The sequence below is a fragment of the Eriocheir sinensis genome, unplaced genomic scaffold (genome assembly GCF_024679095.1).
Source record: "Eriocheir sinensis breed Jianghai 21 unplaced genomic scaffold, ASM2467909v1 Scaffold1493, whole genome shotgun sequence".
Lineage (NCBI taxonomy): Eukaryota > Metazoa > Arthropoda > Malacostraca > Decapoda > Varunidae > Eriocheir > Eriocheir sinensis.
Window position 1 is genome coordinate 26,817 of NW_026110843.1, and position 15,684 is coordinate 42,500.

At 41.5% G+C, this 15,684-nt stretch overlaps 2 long non-coding RNA genes across 5 annotated transcripts in view; one reads left to right on the plus strand and one right to left on the minus strand.

The window, feature by feature from the left end:
• The window catches only part of LOC126990207 (uncharacterized), a 43,142-nt gene that overhangs the window by 26,173 nt on the left and 1,285 nt on the right, over positions 1-15,684 (plus strand). For 2 of the 4 annotated variants that reach the window (XR_007744112.1, XR_007744114.1), the window contains 3 exons: positions 6,026-6,088; positions 8,356-8,418; positions 10,591-10,650. This is a non-coding gene — a long non-coding RNA (uncharacterized LOC126990207). Of the gene's footprint in view, positions 1-6,025; positions 6,089-8,355; positions 8,419-9,864; positions 10,492-10,590; positions 10,651-15,684 lie in introns of those variants that run through there. The other 2 variants (XR_007744115.1, XR_007744113.1) reach the window with 2 other exon arrangements.
• LOC126990208 (uncharacterized) lies at positions 733-4,956 on the minus strand. Its single transcript, XR_007744116.1, has 3 exons — positions 2,723-4,956; positions 1,841-2,054; positions 733-1,538 (listed from the first exon to the last, which is right to left on the minus strand). It is a non-coding gene; the product is annotated as an uncharacterized LOC126990208 (long non-coding RNA).

The following is a 15,684-nucleotide window of genomic DNA, read 5'->3' on the forward strand; positions in this document are numbered from 1 at the left end:
ATGTGTGTGTGTGTGTGTGTGTACACGTGTGTGTGTACATGTGTGTGTGTGTGTGTGTGTACATATGTGTGTGTACATGTAATGGATCACGAAAAGAGGTTGGCAACAGAATACTATGCCAATCTCTCAAAAGTTCATGAAAGCCAATTGGAACTAGTTGCCATTCAAAAGAGGTGTGTCAAAGAATATCACGAGAAAAACTTTGCTCGACTAAAAAATCACTAATCATTTTTTTTTTCTGTTCTGAAAGACTTTCAGGATATGATTGTCGTATTAAACATCAAAATACTTTTCCAATAGATTTTATTAGTCAACCATATAAAACAGATTCCACAAAAATATAAAACTTGAAAACAAGTATAACTTATTTTCCAGACTGAAAACCACATTACCTGAAGGTAGAGTAGGGTTCCACGCCTGTGTGTTTGCATGTCCTGTGTGTGTAATGGGAGTATATGCTATAGCTATGTGTGACTGTGGAGCTCAGAGCTCATTCCTGTCCAGTTGACCCTTTGAGCTTGTAGTGGGAGAGACCCATTAACCCAGCACGGGCCAGATAGTCACCCCATTTGGTATAGTGCCTGCAGCCTTTGTATTGGCTTACTCCCTCAGTTTACAAAACCCAAAAAAGATACAGACAACAGTTTACTTGGGCAGCAAAAATTGGTCCCTGACATTTATATCATTTCATGTTATTCATTTGAAAATACATTATTTATCATGTTTCCTCTTCCTCTGTCCTGCATGTCTATTTTGTGCATTCTCAATGAGTCTTTCCTCTTCATTTATAATATCATTGTCATAATCTTCCATATCTTCATTCCTGTCTGCCATTGCAATGTTGTGCAAAACAGCTGCACTGCAGATTGTGGCCATGGTTGTGTCCAGGCTTGTACGCATAGGAATGGCCAGACAACGGAATCGTCGTTTCCACACTCCAAATGCTCTCTCTATTACATTACGGGTTTTAGTATGAGCCAAGTTATATCGTCCTTCATTTGGCCGTGATGGATTCCCAACAGGAGTCACAAGAAAGGGACGAAGAGGGTAGGCTGAGTCCCCTAACAAATGGCCATTGTAATCGCCAGCTTGCAACTGAGCATACAGAGAACTATTAGCAAATATTCTGCTGTCGTGGACTGATCCTGGCCATCGACAAATAATATTATAAAATGTTAAGTCTGGACCACACACTGCTTGTACATTTAATGAAAAGAAGCCCTTTCTGCTTCGGTAAGTTTCTGCTTGCTGACCACCTGGACTGAGAATGGGGATGTGTGTGCAGTCTATTGCACCAATGACACCTGGGAATCCAGAGATTGCTTCAAAGTTTGTCTTGATGGACCCTAACTCATGCCTTCCAGGAAACTTTACATACCGCTGATATAAAGCAGCAATGGCACGCACAGTATGTGAAGAGCATGAACTTACAAACTGCTGAGAGACATCCAGGCAATCTCCAATAGTTTGGTGCAGGTCACCAGTGGCCATCCATCTTAAGGTGATGAGGAGTTAAAGGTGAGGTGGTACAGGACATTCTATGGAAGGAGAGTAAATTGTTAAGGATAACCAAGAATAAATCCCATATCTTGCATTCCATTGTAATATATCATCTATATGTAGGGCAACAACTGCTAATGATTTTGATTAATGTATTTGATGACGTGGGGATATGGTATTTATTTGCTATTCACCACCCCAAAAAAATTAAGGTTATGTTTTAAACATTAAAATCAGCCATGACAACAGTTTCCAAAGGACTGGGTGCATGACTAGAGAACTTAAAGAATTACCACATGTTTAAATCATTATAGCGCAATGGTATATTATGTACACTAACCTCTTGCATCAGCTGCCTCTGGTAAATGTAAGTCAGCAAGTAAGGCCCTTGCGCTTTGCTTTGATATCCTGAACCTGGATGTAAATTCCTCTTCAGTCAAAGTCAGGAATAAATCCAAGCGATCCTTCACAATCCTTCTCGGCAGTCTGACCCTTTCCCCTGCAGCATCCTCGAGGACATCAAGCTCCTCAAAAACTTGTAAGGCTGCCATCATCTGAAGAATATACATTATATACAATGATGTAATGCTTATACAAACAAAATATTATTGACTATTATATATGAATAATGATGTATGATGGAAAATGGACTTTAGCAGCAAGTAGTATTTATGTAATGTTATTCAAACAAAGTATTAGTGACTATTATGAGTTATGATGTATGATGGGACCTGTATGCCAAGAAATGAACTTTGACAGCAAGTAATATTTATGTAATATTAATGTGATATGCAACATATCATCAAGTAGTAGAACTAAGTGAAGAATCAATGTAATGACAATTGGTCTTGGAATATTTATGATACAGATGCTTTGGTATTGTTTTACAAGTGCACCCGCATCACGGCAAAAGACACCTATGTGCTTTATGAAGGGGGTGTAGGGCCCCTAGTTGGTTAGAAAAAAAGTTATCACGGGGATCGAGGTTAGGTTAGTTTTAGGTTTACCAATAAAGGGCGAGTGTCCTGCAGGAAATATCGATGGGTTTCACTAAATGGGAAGGGGGGGAGGGTAGAAGAAAACTAATGGTAAGCAGATTATTTCAAAACACACCAAAAACTACCCTCTAGAATATTTTCATCTGCCAGTGCGAGACGGGCACACTTGTAAAATTTTAGCGATGTTTCTAGTAGTAACCCTTCATAAATTCTAGTTGGCTTACCTGGGTCTTGCTCTTGATCTAGGTTTAGGAGGGAGTGACCCCACTAGACAGTGACAACAGCCTTTATACTTGCTTGCACTCTTATGTCAATACCTGAAAATACAGGAAACAGGAAATACCTTCATCAGCTTTTGTTACATTTTGCCTATTAAATCCATCAATAATTTATAAATACACAACTGACGAATGATTCTGAATACTCATTTTGTAAATTTCATTATGAAATTATGATGAAAATAACAATTTATTAACTCATCCTGCATAAAATCAGTAATATGACTAGCCCGGGCAGGACTCAAGAATGTGGCCTTGGCACAGCTCATTATGGCTCACCTGCGGGCGTGAGACACCTTTGAAGTCTTTAAAAAATTCAACAATGTTTTCTGGTTTGCGATTCCCACAAAACAATCCAATAATGAAAGGGCTACTCAGAAGTGGGTTATTAATTCTTGCTAAAATTGGCCAGAATTGTATGTTTGAACTTTTGAACAAGGGAAGTCCATCAATATTTACTTGCAATGAAATAAATGTACAATCTTTCAGGGTATCCACACTTTCTGTAGTGGATAAAATCCTTACAAGAGATTTTTCAACACCAAAATGATAGTACGAGCCTCCAGATATCTCCTTAACATTACACTGGCTTGGTGTTTTAAGCAAAGTTCTGGCATCCATTTGGATGTCTGGATGATAGTTTTTTAGTACAGAAAGAAGGCTGCTTAATGCAGTTTGTGGAATTTGATACTTAACTGCCCATTCTGCAAGTTTGGGACACAACTGCTCTGCAACACTGTCATGAGTATCAGTTTCATATACATTAATATCGCCGTTGCTTTCTGAGCTATCAGAAAGCGGAGAGGAATAACAATCTCTGTCCAGACATGGATTTTGGGCTTCCTCAAAACCTACATCAGAGGTTCCTGCAGCTTCATAATGATCATTACTCAACACTTCGCTTTCTGAACTGTGAGCACATGACTCAGATAACTGTTGGTTAGTGTCATACAAGTCAACATCTTGGTTTACTGAGGAATTTTGAAGGAAATCTAAATGTGCTGACATACGCAATTTCAGTCGCCTCCTTTTTGTCCAGTAAGATTCTTCTGCCATGTCTTGGCATCTACTTTGAACTTCTCTGTCACTAGAATGAACAAATGCTAAGCTTGACTTACAACAGAATCAGGATTACTTGCCTTTTGTTGAGGTGAGAGAGTTTTCTTGTAGAGCGGCGGTCCTGCCCCGCCAGACCTTTGTTTTGAAGAATGAAGATGGCCCGGCCCGCTGCTCCGCTACTAGATTGTCGTACTCATCCTCTTATGTTTGCCGATTTACGACCTAAATACCGTCTTCTTCACCCCCAAAACTGGCTTCATATAAGATTATTGATAAAATGGTTAATTATTGGGGCTTCCATCTTGATAATTGTTATGGGTCAGAAGCCAGTATGTACGATGCTTTGAGTACGATAATCTGGCAAGTCTGATGGCACGGTGCGGTACTGTTGCCAGTTTTTAGCATTTTCAACAGCAGATCCTTTACATTATCAATGTTTAAGGAGTTTTGAGACATCTAAGTGTAAAGTGATGGCACACAAACATTGTTGCAATCACAAAAAGTTCTTTTTCTCCTTGATAGCCGTTACAAATATCGAATATTTTCAGTATTGGCTCATGGAAAATAGCTAAAGGCATCAGTGGATGGCGCCCTCCTTAAATATCTGACATTGCAAATTTGATGTTCGACTTTCTAACTGCGTGATATATTCATAACCTCTCTGCATTAGACATGAAATTAATACATATCAGGAAAACTTGATATCATTTACAGATAGAATTACATAATACCTTTGTTAGAAAATATATCGTTTACATATATTTTTTTATATATATTATTCTTCCATGCTTATGAAATTCAGTTTGTTTTAAATGTTTTTCAACGTAATTCATTTAAGGCAATGACTACCGTAATTCATGTAAGTTGAGATACGTCAAACCGAAAATTCGATCGACGTTTCACTTAACAAACACCTTGCTGAAAGTTAAAGTCCAGAGCGGGCAATCGCAGGCGCAACGGGGGCATGGCTGCCTGCATTCAGCCACCCCCGGCCTCTCTTAAGCCGACGGCGGGCCGCCGGTCATTGTTTGCTGGGCACTCGTACACTAAGGCATTTTCAGGGAATTTTGATGCTTGTAAATCCAAACACTCGTACAACTTGTATAATGTAGCTGCTGTGAACCGAGGTATCACTGTGCTGTCAATTATCCTGAGTTAAAAATTCCTTGTTCTGCCGCATACAACTGTTTCCTTAATATACAGCATGTTAATTTTCTTGGTGGTGGTGGTGGGGACTTAGGGCCGCTTTCACAGTCGTTTTGTTTGTTTTGATCGCTACCAATGATCGCCGCCGTAGAATTTCTACTTAAAACTGGCCGATGGGGTGGTAGTGGGGTTAGCCTAGCCTTGCCACACACTCTCAACACCTCTCGCTTCCTCTGCAGTCGCCACCACCCCATAGGCCAGTTTCACGTGGAAAACTATAGCATCGATCGGCGCCATTGGTAACGATCAAAACAAAGCTTCCCTAAGTGCTGTAAGTCTATCAAAAGCAGTCTGAATTTAATCTAATTCACCCTAAAGTAACCTTACTCTGTCTTGAATGACCCTAAACTAATGTAATTCACTCATATTACCTAAAACTACAGTTGAATTACCCTAAACTTGCCTTAAAATGATCCCCTTAACGTAATTCACTCCAAGGTAACCTGAATCTGACCTATCCTGACCTTACCTTAATATCCTAACCTTACCTTAACTTATCCTGACCTTACCCTTAAGTGAGGGTTTCAGGACGGTACAGAATTCTGCTAATATTTTCTGCACCTGTACATGTATGTTCATAAGCCCAGCATAATTTTTCATTAACACTATTATTATTATTATTATTATTATTATTATTATTATTATTATTATTATTATTATTATTATTATGCACTATATTCAAAGGTTAGGTTATATATTATGCATTCAAAGATTGTTTTACTAAAGTTATGATTAAATTTTTTTATTATTGTAGGGATATTGTATGTGTGAATTGTTTGATTCTCTCTCTCTCTCTCTCTCTCTCTCTCTCTCTCTCTCTCTCTCTCTCTCTCTCTCTCTCTCTCTCTCTCTCTCTCTCTCTCTCTCTCTCTCTCTCTCTCTCTCTCTCTCTCTCTCTCTTTCTATAATTTTAGCCTGAAAAGAATTTATAATTACCTCAAAAAATGAATTATCAACTGTACTAATATCTTTACTTATCTTTAGAGACAAGAAGAAGAAGAAGAGGAAGAAGAGGAAGAGGAAGACTGACAGACAGACATTCCATTGGTGAGTGTTAAATAATTTTCCTTCCTTCCTTCCTTCCTTCCTTCCTTCCTGGCTCTTGGATAGGTTAGGTTAAAGGGGCTGATTATTAAACATTTCAACGTTGACTGTACCTCATATATCGCACTTGACTGGGGCCGCCAAACCCTTAGGAGAAGGTAAATTGCACTTGCCAAACAGTACAATCAATGGGGTTTACTCTAATGGGGTCCAGGCCCTCCCCAAGGTACCCATTCCTCCCCCATTACACTCAGGCAATGGTGGGATACATACAGCGTGTTAGTTGAAGGGTTAACCCAGTGGTAGCAGCGGGGATCATGTTTCTTAATGGTCCCTATTCATTGCCAGTAAAAGTATACAGAATTATAATATCTGCCAAAATTAATACGTAAAGCACATACTGCACTATAGCTATACGATATATGACGATGATAGGTATCTATTTAATAATGAGTCTATGCACCCCTGCTGTGATTACACTATTAAAAATCTGCTGCAAGGCTTTGAGGCCTGTCACTAGTGGAGCCTGTGGCCACATGTCTGCAGACCCATTCATACGTTAGAGACAGACACACCAGTCGGCTGTGCTATTTGACGATGACTGAGTCCTTCACCGTCAAGGATAATGATGACTTTGTGCCGGTCTTGTGGGGTCTGCATTGCCACCAACTTGAGCATGACTTTGGCCAGTATAGTAAGACAGTTTTGCTTCTTACATCAGCTATTTCTAAGGGCCAAAGAGGGGATCAGTTGGGTTGCAGTGAGTGTTTTTTGGGTTCATGCAACTGAAGAAGGGTTAGGCCAGCACCAGGGTTATAAAACTACCCCTGGAAATGCCCACAACTCCTTGGAAAGCCCTGCCAGATGTGTGTTTCTCCCACTCCACTTCCCTTCCCTTCCCATCCCTTTCCTTCCCTTCCCATCCCATCCCATCCCTTCCTCTCCCATCCCATCCTTTCCCATCCCATCCCTTCCCATCCCTTCCCTTCCAATCCTATCCCTTCCCTCTCAGGGAATTTTGATGCTTGTAAATCCAAACACTCGTACAACTTGTATAATGTAACCCTCGTAAGAAGATGGCTCCACTATAAACACTTGCCTGCGCCATGATGGGCTGGGGCCGAATACCATCCAGGCCCCTCAAGCAAGCCTACCGGCACAATAGGAGGAGATGTAAAAAAAACAAAAAAAGCAGAGGTATCACTGTGCCGTCAATTATCCCGAGTTAAAAATTCCTTGTTCTGCCGCATACAACTGTTTCCTTAATATACAGCATGTTAATTTTCTTGGGGGGGGGACTTAGGGCCGCTTTCACAGTCGTTATGTTTGTTTTGATCGCTACCAATGATCGCCGCCGTAGAATTTCCACTTAAAACTGTCCGATGGGGTGGTAGTGGGGTTAGCCTAGCCTTGCCACACACTCTCAACACCTCTCGCTTCCTCTGCAGCCGCCACCACCCCATAGGCCAGTTTCACGTGGAAAACTATAGCATCGATCGGCGCCATTGGTAACGATCAAAACAAAGCTTCCCTAAGTGCCGTAAGTCTATCATAAGCAGTCTGAATTTAATCTAATTCACCCTAAAGTAACCTTACTCTGTCTTGAATGACCCTAAACTAATGTAATTCACTCATATTACCTAAAACTACAGTTGAATTACCCTAAACTTGCCTTAAAATGATCCCCTTAACGTAATTCACTCCAAGGTAACCTGAATCTGACCTATCCTGACCTTACCTTAATATCCTAACCTTACCTTAACTTATCCTGACCTTACCCTTAAGTGAGGGTTTCAGGACGGTACAGAATTCTGCTAATATTTTCTGCACCTGTACATGTATGTTCATAAGCCCAGCATAATTTTTCATTAACACTATTATTATTATTATTATTATTATTATTATTATTATTATTATTATTACTATTATTATTATTATTATTATGCACTATATTCAAAGGTTAGGTTATATATTATGCATTCAAAGATTGTTTTACTAAAGTTATGATTAAATTTTTTTATTATTGTAGGGCTATTGTATGTGAATTGTTTTGATTCTCTCTCTCTCTCTCTCTCTCTCTCTCTCTCTCTCTCTCTCTCTCTCTCTCTCTCTCTCTCTCTCTCTCTCTCTCTCTCTCTCTCTCTCTCTCTCTCTCTCTCTCTCTCTCTCTCTCTCTCTCTCTCTCTTTCTATAATTTTAGCCTGAAAAGAATTTATAATTACCTCAAAAAATGAATTATCAACTGTACTAATATCTTTACTTATCTTTAGAGACAAGAAGAAGAAGAAGAGGAAGAAGAGGAAGAGGAAGACTGACAGACAGACATTCCATTGGTGAGTGTTAAATAATTTTCCTTCCTTCCTTCCTTCCTTCCTTCCTTCCTGGCTCTTGGATAGGTTAGGTTAAAGGGGCTGATTATTAAACATTTCAACGTTGACTGTACCTCATATATCGCACTTGACTGGGGCCGCCAAACCCTTAGGAGAAGGTAAATTGCACTTGCCAAACAGTACAATCAATGGGGTTTACTCTAATGGGGTCCAGGCCCTCCCCAAGGTACCCATTCCTCCCCCATTACACTCAGGCAATGGTGGGATACATACAGCGTGTTAGTTGAAGGGTTAACCCAGTGGTAGCAGCGGGGATCATGTTTCTTAATGGTCCCTATTCATTGCCAGTAAAAGTATACAGAATTATAATATCTGCCAAAATTAATACGTAAAGCACATACTGCACTATAGCTATACGATATATGACGATGATAGGTATCTATTTAATAATGAGTCTATGCACCCCTGCTGTGATTACACTATTAAAAATCTGCTGCAAGGCTTTGAGGCCTGTCACTAGTGGAGCCTGTGGCCACATGTCTGCAGACCCATTCATACGTTAGAGACAGACACACCAGTCGGCTGTGCTATTTGACGATGACTGAGTCCTTCACCGTCAAGGATAATGATGACTTTGTGCCGGTCTTGTGGGGTCTGCATTGCCACCAACTTGAGCATGACTTTGGCCAGTATAGTAAGACAGTTTTGCTTCTTACATCAGCTATTTCTAAGGGCCAAAGAGGGGATCAGTTGGGTTGCAGTGAGTGTTTTTTGGGTTCATGCAACTGAAGAAGGGTTAGGCCAGCACCAGGGTTATAAAACTACCCCTGGAAATGCCCACAACTCCTTGGAAAGCCCTGCCAGATGTGTGTTTCTCCCACTCCACTTCCCTTCCCTTCCCATCCCTTTCCTTCCCTTCCCATCCCATCCCATCCCTTCCTCTCCCATCCCATCCTTTCCCATCCCATCCCTTCCCATCCCTTCCCTTCCAATCCTATCCCTTCCCTCTCAGGGAATTTTGATGCTTGTAAATCCAAACACTCGTACAACTTGTATAATGTAACCCTCGTAAGAAGATGGCTCCACTATAAACACTTGCCTGCGCCATGATGGGCTGGGGCCGAATACCATCCAGGCCCCTCAAGCAAGCCTACCGGCACAATAGGAGGAGATGTAAAAAAAAACAAAAAAAGCAGAGGTATCACTGTGCCGTCAATTATCCCGAGTTAAAAATTCCTTGTTCTGCCGCATACAACTGTTTCCTTAATATACAGCATGTTAATTTTCTTGGGGGGGGGACTTAGGGCCGCTTTCACAGTCGTTTTGTTTGTTTTGATCGCTACCAATGATCGACTCCGTAGAATTTCCACTTAAAACTGTCCGATGGGGTGGTAGTGGGGTTAGCCTAGCCTTGCCACACACTCTCAACACCTCTCGCTTCCTCTGCAGCCGCCACCACCCCATAGGCCAGTTTCACGTGGAAAACTATAGCATCGATCGGCGCCATTGGTAACGATCAAAACAAAGCTTCCCTAAGTGCCGTAAGTCTATCATAAGCAGTCTGAATTTAATCTAATTCACCCTAAAGTAACCTTACTCTGTCTTGAATGACCCTAAACTAATGTAATTCACTCATATTACCTAAAACTACAGTTGAATTACCCTAAACTTGCCTTAAAATGATCCCCTTAACGTAATTCACTCCAAGGTAACCTGAATCTGACCTATCCTGACCTTACCTTAATATCCTAACCTTACCTTAACTTATCCTGACCTTACCCTTAAGTGAGGGTTTCAGGACGGTACAGAATTCTGCTAATATTTTCTGCACCTGTACATGTATGTTCATAAGCCCAGCATAATTTTTCATTAACACTATTATTATTATTATTATTATTATTATTATTATTATTATTACTATTATTATTATTATTATTATGCACTATATTCAAAGGTTAGGTTATATATTATGCATTCAAAGATTGTTTTACTAAAGTTATGATTAAATTTTTTTATTATTGTAGGGCTATTGTATGTGTGAATTGTTTGGATTCTCTCTCTCTCTCTCTCTCTCTCTCTCTCTCTCTCTCTCTCTCTAATTTTAGCCTGAAAAGAATTTATAATGACCTCAAAAAATGAATTATCAACTGTTTACTTATCCTTACATATCTTTAGAGACTAGAAGAAGAAGAAGAGGAAGAGGAAGAGGAAGACTGACAGACAGACATTCCATTGGTGAGTGTTAAATAATATTCTTTCCTTCCTTCCTTCCTTCCTTCCTTCCTGGCTCTTGGATAGGTTAGGTTAAAGGGGCCGATTATTAAACATTTCAACGCCCAAACTCACTTCTGTAAGGCTTTCATAGTAGGGCTTTTTGGGCATGTCCTGGGGTAGTTTTATGACCCTTGAGGTAGTGTGACCCTTCCCCTGCACCATGAACCTAAAGAAACACATTTGACGAGGCTTTGGGAGGAGTTTTTGGCATTCCCACGGATAGTTCTGGCACGTGAGGAAGGGCGTCAGATGGTACATGGCAGACACGTTCTTTTCCTGCACAGAAGGGCACACACACACACACACACACACACACACACACACACACACACACACACACACACAGAAAAAGGGCTTCAAAGTACGGCCTTTCTTTCCGTACTTTCTTGCGCAAAAAATACATGAAAGAGGTCGTTAAAAATAACAGAAAAGTGCTCACCCTTCCTCTTGTATGCACTTTGTTAGGCACTTTTCTGTGTTATAAAAGTATGTACAGCAGGTGACCCTTTTCAACTGGACCGTAATTCAGTGGTTCGCCAGACACACCCAGTTGTCAATATGCAGATTTACCCCGTCTCCACACTACTAAACGTGGTACTGTGTCATTGTATTACCAGCTCACTATTACAACTCTGAACAACGGTCCGTTCTCTCATGTGGGACACACTGGTTCGCCCAACGTCCACACTCTGGGTGACCAATAAGGAGGGTAACCGTTGTGGTGTGGCTGGTGGAGTGTGCTGCTCCTCCACCAAGACCTGGCTCACTCTCCACCCTTTAACCAGGCCAGGCAATCCCTCCCACATGATTCTCATTTAGATATCGCTGAGAGCCATGACTGGCATAATGGTTGGTCTGTGGTATTGACTCCATATCCTGACCACTTAGTTAGCCTTGAAATAAGGGAGTTGTATGCAGAAATTATGGAGCGCTTGAACCAGTGAGTGTGATGATTTCTAGTGAGCGTCTCCGTGGGGCGGCAACGCTATTGTTCAATGGTGTCTGGCATTTACAGCCTCTTGTTTACCTGCAGTTAGGTGAGTGTAGGAAATGATTGAGGTGTTACTTACAGGGTTAAGGATCATGAAAATATTACAGCCTCTTGTTTACCAGCAGTTAGGTGAGTGTAGGTAATGATTGAGGTGTTACTTACAGGGTTAAGGATCATGAAAATATTACAGCCTCTTGTTTACCAGCAGTTAGGTGAGTGTAGGTAATGATTGAGGTGTTACTTACAGGGTTAAGGATCATGAAAATATTACAGCCTCTTGTTTACCAGCAGTTAGGTGAGTGTAGGAAATGATTGAGGTGTTACAGGGTTAACCCGGTAACAGCGACGGGCCAAATCTGTGGCTTTACTGTGTAGCAGCGACGGGCCAAGTTTGTGGCTTTACCGTGTAGCAGCGACGGGCCAAATTTGTGGCTTTACTGTGTAGCAGCGATGGGCCAAATTTGTGGCTTTACTGTGTAGCAGCGACGGGCCAAATTTGTGGCTTTACCGTGTAGCAGCGATGGGCCAAATTTGTGGCTTTACTGTGTAGCAGCGACGGGCCAAATTTGTGGCTTTACCGTGTAGCAGCGACGGGCCAAATTTGTGGCTTTACCGTGTAGCAGCGACGGGCCAAATTTGGGGCTTTACTGTGTAGCAGCGATGGGCCAAATTTGTGCCATGATATAAACCCCCCAAATTATATGATACATAATCTGATCACAAATGTTTTGATATATATTATTAAATGGTTTGTGTGAGGGGTGATTTTTTCTCATTTTTCTCGCTTGGAGGGACCATTAACCCTTTCATTGCTAAATGCTGGCAGCAAGCGTAAGGCGTATTTGCTGGCGTTGTTAAACACTCGCTGCGAGCTCCAGCCGCACTCAAATCTCCCACGGATGAGTGTGTTCCAACACTGATTCTCACAACACAGGATTGCCAATTGAGTGTGTTCTTCACTAAATTTGGTGGAAAATCATGTCAGCCCAGCGGCAAATCTGCGGACGAGCAACTGGTGGATGTTGTTGACCAATGTAGCGACATTTTTGCATAGTTTCACATGACTGATATTTTGATCAAATAGTTGTAAATATTGCAGTTGTCAATACTGCCCTGCCAGCACCCCATCATCAAGAGATCTACAGTAGTTGCCTTACAGCTGACCGTCGCGCATGTATAAATGTACGTCTTCACAGGCAACACCCCCTCAACGTGCCTGTACTCTCGCAGGAGGTTTACATTACTGAATTGTATAGATCTTGGCCTCCTCTTTCCAATGGTGGTTTTGTTTTGTAGCTGTGATGAATAGTTTTTGAGATATAGCAGTTAAAAGAGATGCCCCGCTGGGTGCCCGAGCGTGCCGAGGATAGTCTCGTTTGAGCGCTTAGCAATGAAAGGGTTAGCCCTTCCTATGTACCATAAACCTAAAAGAAACACTCAATAGAACCTAATTATTCTCTTTTTTGGCCTTTGGAAGTAGTTGATGTGAGGGTCGGGTCATAGTAATTGCCCTCCTGAAATACATATTTAACAAGGCGCTCGTAGAAGTTTGAGGTCATTCCAGGCGTACCAGCTTCATGACCCAGGTGGTGGTTTAATGACCCTTCCTATGTACCATGAATCTAAAAGAAACACTCAATAGAGTCTAATTATTCTCCTTTTTGTCCTTTTGAAATAGTAGATGTGAAAGGCAGAAGTGTCTGATGGTCACATTCTTAAATATAGCCAAGACAAGACGGCGGCTTTCCTAGGAGTCATAGGCATTCCCAGGGGTTGGCCCAGGTGGTGGTTTAACCCTTCCTCTGTACCATGAACCTAAGAAAACACTCATTAGAAACCGACTGACCACCTTTTCGGCCTTTAAAATTGGTTGACTTGAGGGTCTCAGAATGCCGCCCTAAGGGTGTGTGCCATGATTGACCTAAATTGTACACTGCCATATTACATTATTATAAGTCCACAGTGTTCCCATCACAGCAACACTGTACCCAGCGTTGCCATGTACTCATATCATTGCCTATATTGTTTCAAGGCCCTAAAACTATTGTACATGCACCAATAATGCCCTAAAATTAAAGTTAATGTTATTAGTGTCAAGTATTGATGCTTTTGTGGCAATACTTGTGAGTAAAAAAACAGGAAATACGATATATGTTCATGGTGGTTCATGGTGAGCTGGCAACGTTGACTGTACCTCATATATCGCACTTGACTGGGGCCGCCAAACCCTTAGGAGAAGCTAAATTGCACTTGCCAAACAGTAGAATCAATGGGGTTTACTCTAATGGGGTCCAGGCCCTCCCCAAGGTACCCATTCCTCCCCCATTACACTCACTCTCCTAGGCAATGGTGGGATACATACAGCGTGTTAGTTGAAGGTTAACCCAGCAGCGGGGATCATGTTTCTTAATGGTCCCTATTCATTGCCAGTAAAAGTATACAGAATTATAATATCTGCCAAAATTAATACGTAAAGCACATACTGCACCATAGCTATACGATATATGACGATGATAGGTATCTATTTAATAATGAGTCTATGCACCCCTGCTGTGATTACACTGTTAAAAATCTGCTGCAAGGCTTTGAGGCCTGTCACTAGTGGAGCCTGTGGCCACATGTTGTCTGCAGACCCATTCATACGTTAGAGATGGACACACTAATCGGCTGTGCTATTTGACGATGACTGAGGCCTTCACCGTCAAGGATAATGATGACTTTGTGCCGGTCTTGTGGGGTCTGCATTGCCACCAACTTGAGCATGACTTTGGCCAGTATAGTAAGACAGTTTTGCTTCTTACATCAGCTATTTCTAAGGGCCAAAGAGGGGATCAGTTGGGTTGCAATGAGTGTTTTTTGGGTTCATGCAACTGAAGAAGGGTTAGGCCAGCACCAGGGTTATAAAACTACCCCTGGAAATGCCCACAACTCCTTGGAAAGCCCTGCCAGATGTGTGTTTCTCCCACTCCACTTCCCTTCCCTTCCCATCCCTTTCCTTCCCTTCCCATCCCATCCCATCCCTTCCTCTCCCATCCCATCCTTTCCCATCCCATCCCTTCCCATCCCTTCCTTCCAATCCTATCCCTTCCTCTCAGGGAATTTTGATGCTTGTAAATCCAAACACTCGTACAACTTGTATAATGTAACCCTCGTAAGAAGATGGCTCCACTATAAACACTTGCCTGCGCCATGATGGGCTGGGGCCGAATACCATCCAGTTCCCTCAAGCCTACCGGCACAATAGGAGGAGATGTAAAAAAAACAAAAAAAGCAGAGGTATCACTGTGCCGTCAATTATCCCGAGTTAAAAATTCCTTGTTCTGCCGCATACAACTGTTTCCTTAATATAAAGCATGTTAATTTTCTTGGGGGGGGGACTTAGGGCCGCTTTCACAGTCGTTTTGTTTTTTTTGATCGCTACCAATGATCGCCGTAGAATTTCCACTTAAAACTGTCCGATGGGGTGGTAGTGGGGTTAGCCTAGCCTTGCCACACACTCTCAACACCTCTTGCTTCCTCTGCAGCCGCCACCACCCCATAGGCCAGTTTCACGTGGAAAACTATAGCATCGATCGGCGCCATTGGTAACGATCAAAACAAAGCTTCTAAGTGCCGAAAGTCTGTCATAAGCAGCGTGAACTTCATCTAATTCACCCCAAAGTAACCTTACTCTGTCTTGAATGACCCTAAACTAATGTAATTCACTCTCATCTTACCTAAAACTACAGTTGAATTACCCTAAACTTGCCTTAAAATATTCCCCTTAACGTAATTCACTCCAAGGTAACCTGAATCTGACCTATCCTGACCTTACCTTAATATCCTAACCTTACCTTAACTTATCCTGACCTTACCCTTAAGTGAGGGTTTCAGGACGGTACAGAATTCTGCTAATATTTTCTGCACCTGTACATGTATGTTCATAAGCCCAGCATAATTTTTCATTAACACTATTTTATTATTATTATTATTATTATTATTATTATTATTATTATTATTATTAT